At 42.6% G+C, this 9,445-nt stretch overlaps 1 long non-coding RNA gene across 2 annotated transcripts; it reads right to left on the bottom strand.

The window, feature by feature from the left end:
- Nucleotides 1–4,645: 4,645 nt before the first annotated feature.
- LOC120660084 lies at nucleotides 4,646–7,163 on the bottom strand. Of its 2 annotated transcripts, XR_005669337.1 has the most exons (3): nucleotides 6,819–7,163; nucleotides 5,872–6,693; nucleotides 4,646–4,928 (listed from the first exon to the last, which is right to left on the bottom strand). It is a non-coding gene; the product is annotated as an uncharacterized LOC120660084 (long non-coding RNA). The 2 variants fall into 2 exon arrangements; XR_005669336.1 differs by lacking the exon at nucleotides 6,819–7,163 and having other exon boundaries at nucleotides 5,872–6,726.
- Nucleotides 7,164–9,445: the final 2,282 nt, after the last annotated feature.

Raw genomic sequence — 9,445 nt, 5'->3', positions numbered from 1 at the left:
GAGAGCCGATGGAAGTTGAGATAGTCTATCATCCACATCGGCGATTTCTTGGTTCACTTGCTCCAGTTCTTTGGTGAGGCGCTCTCGCTTGACTTCCAAGTCTCTTTTGGATTGTTCCATGTCTGCTTTGGACTGAGTTAAGGAAGTAATCTTTCCACGAGTTGTCTCCACAAGATTTTTCAAATCATCTCTCTGTTTGATCGTTTGCTCTTGATGAAGCCAATCAGAGAGACGTTTCTGAGCTTTGAGGACTGAAATCTGGTGACTTTCAATATAAGCAGCAGGATGCAATACTTCCTCAAGAGATTCGGAAAGGACACCTTTCAGAGACTTTAGGATGATGCGAATTGGCTCTGTGTCTCAAACCAGCTGGCCAATATCTTGGTTCAAGAATTATAGAATTTCCTGAAGCTTGGTCTTAGTTTCTTCTGATAATGGAGCTGATTCTGCTGATGATATGGCCTCATCTTCTGCGCTGATTGTTTCAAGATGGAAGGAGAACAGACTATTGTCTGGACTATCCTGCACCTGATAAAGAAGGGGGGAATGTTAATCAGTTATTGCTTTTTGGTTTCTGAAAGGATGAAAGAATGTCTTACCTGTGTCAGAAGGACTTCATCAGTAGCTAGTGCAGAGGAAGACGCAAGTAACAACGCTGGAGCATCTGAGTCAGGGAGAGCATCTTGTGGGATGACTGGTGGTTCTTACGCGACGATTGATGTTTGCTAAATAATAAAGTTGAGTCAGGTACAAGATTGAGTTAAGAAGAGAAGATAACTGTATTACCTGAGCTGGTGAAGGAGCTATTCTGGCCCTTTTGGAGGGTAGGCATTGAATCTGGTTTAAAGATGCAAATATTAGATAAATGTTGAAGGAATGGTAAATGGACAAGTAAGTTACCTGAACCGTTGGGGATGTTTGGGAAGTAATCTCTTGAGTGTCCTCTACGTTTATGTCTTCGGCAGCTATGTTTCAAATGCCGAATGGTATAATCAGTAAGATGGAAATTATAATTAGAAAGAAGAATGAAAGTTGTCTGTTACCTTCCGAAGAAGAAGAGACAACATCTGTTGGGGCATCAGCATCTGGTGTCGATGCAATGGTTAGAGCATGGCTAGAGGAGCCTTGGGTTTTCTGGCTGTTCTCTTGGTGCTGGTTATTTTGCGCTTTCTGCCAGCAGCAACATCAGCAAGAGATGGAGCATCATAGCGGATAAGGGGATAATTGGTTGGTGGAGAGTATTTAATCGGCTGCCCGCTTCTACTGACTGTTGGAGGAGGAGAACCATCAGCCTGTTAAAAGTATTTGTTAGAACACAAGTAAATGGTATAAGATGGGAAATACAACAAAGAGATTTTTGTATATACCTCATCGTCGGTGCCTTGATAGCTTTCTTCCAAGGTGATGCAGTAGATCTTTAAGGATCTGCAGAAGAGGTGTTCTTGCCATTTCAACCACCATTGTGCGAAGGGTATGGTGGTAAGAGGTGCTACTTGCTAATCGGCTAATTGTGTCATGTCAATGATGGGTTCCAGATTTTTCAGCCGATTGTATGCAAGAGCATTGCCGATTGGGTTCCTGGCCTGTACTTTATCGGCAAAGTAGGGGAAAGGTGGTACTTGGACAAATTCTACTTGTCTAGCTACTATTGATGGGTAGCAGAACTCGTAGCCAATAGCACTTTTCCCAGAAGTAAAGTTAGCAGGCAAGATTCTTGGAGATATCGCTTCTCTCATGATGTTCGTGGCTTCTTTGTCATCTCTCCAGGAGTCGAGATTGAGCTTGAAAGGATTCTCATATTTCTTATTGTCATCATGGTATGCAAACCAGATAGTGGAGTCTTCAGTAAATCCATTATAGAAGCATTTGAAGAAGTCAGTTTTGCCAAAGACATTGAAGTCATTGGCAATCATGATGGCTGCTTTGCCGAAGGAGGTACATCGGCGAGTGATTGGATTTTCTTCCTCGTTGAATTCTTCTGATGGGAAAGACATCTCTGATAGCTTGATTCCCATAGTTTTGTGCATATACATGTTCAGCCACAATTGGATGAACCACCAGGGACCTCCAAGATTGGAGATTGGTTGATCGGCCCTGAGTTTGGCCGATACTTGATGAAGCAGATGGTAGACTGATACAAGTAGGTGTTTGCCGAGAGGGATTGGGTTTTCACTAGCCAGAGTTTCGGCCATCTTGAGGGTGTTGTTCATTGGGCCTGCTATTTTGTCACAAAAGATGAATTTTTCTAACCACATGTTGAGAAAGGCGGTGTCTTCCCTGAGTGATGCAGAACCAGTTTTCATGTTCTTGGTGATATATCATTTCCACCCACCGATGGTTCTAGTCTCTATTTTGAAAGAAGCTTTGTCCAAAAAATCAAAAGACCGATCAGGGGCAGTAATATTCAGGCCAGTCAGCATCATGACATCTAGCAGAGTCAGAGTCATTGGGCCATGGCCGAACAGAAAAGCATTAATAGCATCAGACCAGAAGAAAGAAACCGATATGAGCATCGGCTCATTCTTGATGATTTCAGATAAAGACAGATTGAGACATTAGCTGATGTTATATTGTTCCCAATCTGCCCGATAAACGCCTGCTATTCTGCGGAGCCAATTCCTCCACCCTGGGATGATGTTCGGCCAAGATCTAAAGGCAAGTGACAAGTCTGAGGTCATGTTTGAAGCCTTGAGAGGGATTCTGCCAGTTTCCAAGTTGATTATGCTAGTCAGATCTGGGTTACTCATGGGGCCTAGGCTGATCATGCTGGGTTGCTCGGTCAGAGGGATGAGGATTGAGTTCCTAAGGGCCTAAGAATTATAGCAGAAAAGAAATCAAAATAATTGGAAAATGCAGATTGGAATGGTGGTGCAAAGGAAAAGTGGAGAGTTACTTTACCTGAGGGATCTCGGAGATGGAAGCCATTGGCGGAGCCTTCGGGAAGCTTTCGATGCTTGAGGAAGACGCAGTTAGAGATCCGGAAGTGGCGGAGCAGATGAGTTCTTGGGCAGAGAAAGAGATGGCCCGGATGCGGAAGTGGTAAAGAAGAAAGGGGGGAGAGTATGTTGATGTATTTATAAAGTGACCCCCTCCCCAGGATGGGAATTCCGGAATGATGAGCCATTTACACTAGATACGAGGAACGACATGGAGCGCTTTCTGGGCAACCGTTTGAAGGAAATAATTGTGATTGAAGAGATAATTTCGGAGCAAAAGGATAATTCGCTCCGAAACTGGGGGGCATGAGTTGACACTGTTTTTAGCATGTGTCAAAAGAGGATGAGGAAATGAAATATCAATTTGCGAGATGGCGCTGGTTTACGGGAGGAAGGATCGGTCACGATTTAGTGCCGATTAGGTGTCTCGGCATTGATGGACAGATTTGGTTCGAGACGGCCTCGGTTTCGAAGGTGGTGTTTTATTTATTAAAATAGACGGCATCGGCATTGAATCGTGCTTTGCAGTAATCGGCTAGAATTGTGTTAGCGTGGGGTATAAATATGAACCCCCGGCTATTGTAAAGATTGATACACATCCAACAAACACAAATTTACTCTACTTGCACTTTACTTTTCCGTCGGCGACTTCACCACCCTTTTTCTTTTCTGCAAGTTCTTTCAAGCTGATCAAGGACGACTCACATTCGAGCAACTTAGTTTGCTGGTAAGTCTTCATTTACCAAGTAAATCTGACCTTTAGCCACCGGGCACATCGTTGTGGCTTCGTTCAGATCTATTCAAAATTTACCGAATTTATCTAAGCTTTAATCTCGAGCGCATCTCTGTTTTCTCGTTTAGATCTATTCACAAACTACCTGGCTTAGTAATCTGTTTAATCGGCTGTAAACTCCTTGTTTATCACGATAAACTTTGTAAAGCTGATTAGATCGGTTACAAGCTTAGCTTTGTCCAGATCCACACATTCGTGGGTTTATACACTGTTACCTGGCATGTGTCGGCTCGAGATCTAGCCGTCTAGTTGCATACCAGTATCAGCAGTTCATTGCCGATTCTTTGTAGATCGCCTTTATTACACGCTCTTTATACCCAATCTGCTGTCGTTTTCTGTATCGGTAGAGCCTTGCCGATACACTGCGTGAGAGTCATTCGGAAATCCAGCCGATACACTCTTGAATTTGACTGTTTGCTATTTTCTTATCAATTTACAGGTCAAATTGCACTAGTACAGAATATGCATTTAGTAACACCAACATGTGTTACTATAGAAGGAAAGTGTTACTAAGCTCAACAGTAACACAATTGATATGTGTTCCTAATCTCGATGTTACTATATTAAGGTCTATTGGAGCACAATATGTGTGTTCTTGTTTCCGAGAATATGTGTTACAACCAAGTTTTAGTAACACATTTTTTGTGTTCTTCTACATCTGGAAATGTGTTACACCATTCTGTAACACTTGTGTGTTCCTATGTGTGCCGATGTGTTACTGTAAAAATAACAGACGGATATGCACTAGGAGCACTTTTTTGGCTATAGCAACATTGATAGTAGTATGCTAGTAACACTTCTTTTATCTATAAGAACGGAATTACGCTGGCTCCTAGTAACACTATTAATCTATAATAACACAATGGTTGTAACCGCCAAAACATTTTAATTAATATAAGCATTAGAGAATAAATTGCTTATATTAATGAATTATATTTGGAGAAGCATCCCATATCACATTATTCAAACAATTAGCAGCAATATCGTTGGCGTACACCGAATTGTATCAATAAATATGACAAACTCCTAGCACTCCATAATTTGTAGTGAGTCAATGCATATACAAACATATATGTACAACAAAGTGGCTTCATAATCTGACATATATAACTACTTCTATCTTTTCCATGAAGTCCTTTGCCTCTTGATCCCCATGTACAGCAAACAACAAAAGATAAGCAAAATTGGGATTGTGGCACCTGCAGGTAAGGGGAAGATTCCATCATGAGCTCATAGAAAGTATGATCATTTTAGTACATAAAAATGGGTTTTCTATACATTGGTTAAATTAGAGAAAGTAATAAAGTCCTAAAAGCATAAGTTATAGTATAAAATAATAGACTTCAAAGGCTGCTGTAATCTTGTATTGTCCTAGTACCTAGTGAGTCCAGAATAATCTAGATGATGCCGAAAACAAAATATTCGACTTTATTCTAGACCGTACACCTATAATTGCAAGGCACAATCCAAATAGCTATGTTAACGAAATAATGAGTGGTAAACAAAATCATCTCTAGGCCTCAGTGTGGTCAACCAAATAATGATCTGACAACCTAAAGTCGGCAATGCTTGCATAGTACTAGGTAGAGACTAAAGATGTTGATGGAACTACATGAAAGCAAATAAATAATCATTTTTACTATTAAATTAAGCACACATGGCTAGTTTTCCAGAACGATAGCAAAACCATAATTGATTCGAATAAGTTAACAAGTGACAACATGTTTACACTTACAAGAATGTGTGTAGGATAAAACCTCTCCCATAATTAATATAGGATACAAAAAGACACATCAAAGAAGTACATCTTCAAAATACATTCCATTCAGCAATAAGGTATCCATCTGCTATAGGAATATAAAAAACAGTTGCCTGGCCTTAAGACCTGATGAATTGAAATCCTGTTATAAATAAAAGAAGGATCTATTTCGACTGCTCTTCATTCCAGTCCATGTTCATTGAAAGGGGAAAAATGCAAAGCAAACTCTAAAAGTGATGGAAATAATTGAAACTAAAGCATGCACTAGGATGCTAGAGCTTAATAGTAATAAGTCGTCATCTTGCAGTCTATGATTGATCAAAATATGATATGTTGTAATAGCAAGGTGGGACTGAAATATTAACAAGATTCAAGAAGATTACCTGTTTCTTAAGGCTGTTGAACAAAGTTAGCTAGTCTCAAGGCAAAGCGTAGACTAGTAGTATGAATGTGAGGTAGCAAGGGCAAAAAGGTTATAAGATCCTGATGCAATGGCAGCAGAAATAATATATGAGCTTGGTTCAACTGTGCATCACATCTTAATTAACAAAAGATTTGAATTAAATCCTAGTGGCCTATCAACAATGCAAGCAGCAGAGACAATCAAACAAGTTTAGACTGGATCAGTGACGGCATAGGATAATTAAGTTACAAAATAGCCTATGTAAGATTGACTGAACATATGCATTAGAAAAGGGTACCAAATTTTCAGACATGGCATCAGTTCAGCTTCAAACAACACAGACTGATTATGGGACAATAAGACTAAAAGCAGCAATACATATCTCACAGATAGTATTCATAGCAAATTAGTAACAATAGAACTACACGATGTTGATTGGTCAAGAAGGGAGTTAAACTAAGCAGTAAGAAAAATAAGATGATATATAGTTATATACAGGACTTTCGAAGCCTGCATTATGAACCATATAGTCAATGCACATTGGAAAAGAGTGACTCTGCCATATATACCACTTTTTCAGAGATTCTTCATCAGCCAATAAATCCTAATAAAACTCTAAACATTTATCAGTAGAAACTCATCTAAAGGATTCCAACCAAAATGAATCAGTTCCAACAAAAAAAGAACTTGCTGTCGAGGTAGTCTGACGCTTGTGCGGTCGTGCCGGCCGCTGGCGTCGCTGTACAGGAGGCCAGAGATGTCCATTGGCGAGGCGGAGTGTAGATCCTTGTTTATTTTGTTCCTGGCGTCCAGTGGCGGATAAAATTGTAAAACAACTAACGGCATTAATAAGGAATCAAGTTTCAGAAATTGATACCCAGCATTGCAACAACCTTTTCTACATCTACAGAACCATCACCTACATACCTAGCAATTCTGCAATTGATACGCAGCGCCGCTCGCTGGTCGCCGGACGCAGACGCCTGCGCTGCTACGGAGCTGCGCTGCATGCAGCCACCTGCCTGCGCTGCTACGGAGTTGCGCTACGCCTGGCCGGCTCGACGGCCGCCGCTCGCCGAGCAAGGCAGAACCGCAGAAGGGAGGCAGGGAGTGGAGCAGGCGGTGCGCGGCTGCGCGACTCGGCTCCTGCGCGTCCTGCGCCCCTGCCCCTGCCGGCGTGTGCAGGTACCACCGCCGCAGTGCCGCTAGGGTTGGGAATTGGGATGGAAGCGAGGCAGGCAGGCAGGTCGCGAGCGGCACTCACGCTTTGGGGGCAGATCGACAGGAGTGGTGGGCCGTGGGCCAAGGGGGGTCGTGGGCTATTTTGGCGGGTTTTTTATTTTTATATTTTTTATTTTCGTTTTTTATAAAAATATATTTTCGACGGGAATATACCCGGCCACCCGGCTGCCGGGCGGTCGGGACCTGGCCGCCCGGCAGCAGGGCGGCAGGGACTTTTGTGAAAAAAAATTCGCGGAGAAAATTGCGCGCAGGTCCCTGGGGGCCGGTCGCCCGGCAGCGGGGCGGCCGGCCCCGCCCGGCTGCAGGGCGACCAGATCTCCCACCCTTATATAAGGGTTGGCTGGTCCCCGCACCCCTCATTTGCATCACTAAAATTCCAGAAACCAAGAAAAAAGAGGGAGGGAGAGGGAGAGGCGAAGCCCTGCTGGATTTTCGAGCCGGCGACTGCAGGTAACTAAAATTCTTCTACGCTTTACTAATAGATTATGTTGTATTTATTTTTGTTGAAACAGTAGATTAGCAATCAATTTAATATCATGATTGTGTGTCTAGATATGTCGAGAAAGCTTCGTTTTCAAGTTCATTATGGTGACGGATATATTTCTCATGATGCGTACGGAGTAGATCTATCAGCTTTTGAATGAAGAGAGTGCGGAATAGATAAACCCTTAGACAGGAGTTTTGGTTCCATATGCAAATGGCTTCACGAGATATTCAATGTGAATCCAAAGACTCATTTCCTAACCGTTCAGACTGTGACGAATTGGGGAACTGAAGGGAATTTCTGGGAGTTGATGCTTATAGCAAACACCAAAAAATGGCGGAGTTACATGCAAGCAGCTCTTGACCGCAGGTGGCCTCTTGCAATGCTAATTCAGATTCACCAGAAGGCAGCCCATTTCGGTGAAGGGTCAACAAGTACATCATCTCATATGAACCAAGCAGTGGAACAAGAAAATAAAGATTAAAACATGCATGTCACAGAACCTGAGCCGCAAGGTATGGCTGATCAGGTAGGAGAAAAAGAAGATCAGAACGTGCATGTCATTCAACCTGAGCCGCAAGGTTTAGCTGATGAGGGGGAGCGGATACCTGGAATAGTGGAAGCTGTACAGAATGAAGACCAAGAGGCTTGAATGATGGAAGAATGTGGGGACTTATCAGACGATGAGGACTACCCGTTACTAGGTGAATGGCGAGACAAGAGTTTTGGAAATCCAGTGATACAGGATATTATGAGTAATGAGTACGAATACAGAGAGAATGAGGTTGTGCAGGGGGCAAAGTATCCTAGCATTGAAGCTGGGAAAGATGCTATGAAGTTTTGGGCTATATCGTTGAGGAAGGAATTCAGAGTTGTGAAGTCTAGCAGCAAAGAATATGAGGTGAAGTGTGTCAATGGCGATTGTACATGGCGAGTACATGCCTACAAGGGCAAGTACAAGACACACTGGGAGTGTTTAATTGTTACACCACATACATATAGATTAACTGTTGTTGCGCAAACTCACCGTAACATCACATCCACTTTCATGGCCAAAAAGATGTATGGGGTGATTCTAGACAAAATTGATTATGAGCCAAAATTGATAATTAGGGACATCGACGACCGTTTTCAATACAAAATCAGCTATGCAAAGCCTTGGCGGGAAAAACAAAAGGTGTTTGAGATGAGATTCGGCACATGTGAGGCATCATATGATAACCTGCCTCACATGCTGTCAGCAATTGTGCAGAGAAATCCTGGAAGCGCGGTTGATACCTATATTGTACCGAGTTTATGTGGGGGACATGGATTTCTGCTTCGTACTTTCTTCTGCCATGGTGCATGTGTGAGGGCATTTATGTATTGTTTTCCTGTTCTATGTATTGACGGCACATTCTTGACAGGAAGATATAAGGGGACAATACTGACAGCGATTGGAGTTGATTGCAACAAGCAGGTGGTTCCCATCGCCTTTGCTTTTGTTGAGAATGAGAACATAGAGAGCTGGTACTGGTTCCTTGAATGTGTGAAGATTCACGTTATTGCTGGAAGGCCTGATGTTTGCCTCATCAGTGACAGACATGCAGGTCTTCTAGCAGCAATAAGGCAACTACATGAAAGAAGTCGAGGACAACCTCCTCTATGGCCAGATGTTGTGAGTAGGTGGTGCATAAGGCATATGGGTGCAAACTTTTATGAGCGCTTCAAGAATAAGGAATTTATGAATTTGTTCAAGAGGTTGTGCACTCAGAATCAGCAGCGGAAGTTTGATGCATTGTGGCAGGTGCTAGATAACATGTGCGCCGAGCTGCTAAAGGGACCGGCC

Source organism: Panicum virgatum, chromosome 2N (genome assembly GCF_016808335.1).
Source record: "Panicum virgatum strain AP13 chromosome 2N, P.virgatum_v5, whole genome shotgun sequence".
Lineage (NCBI taxonomy): Eukaryota > Viridiplantae > Streptophyta > Magnoliopsida > Poales > Poaceae > Panicum > Panicum virgatum.
The sequence above is the reverse complement of the archived record's forward strand: the minus strand, read 5'-3'. Positions and strand labels throughout refer to the sequence as shown.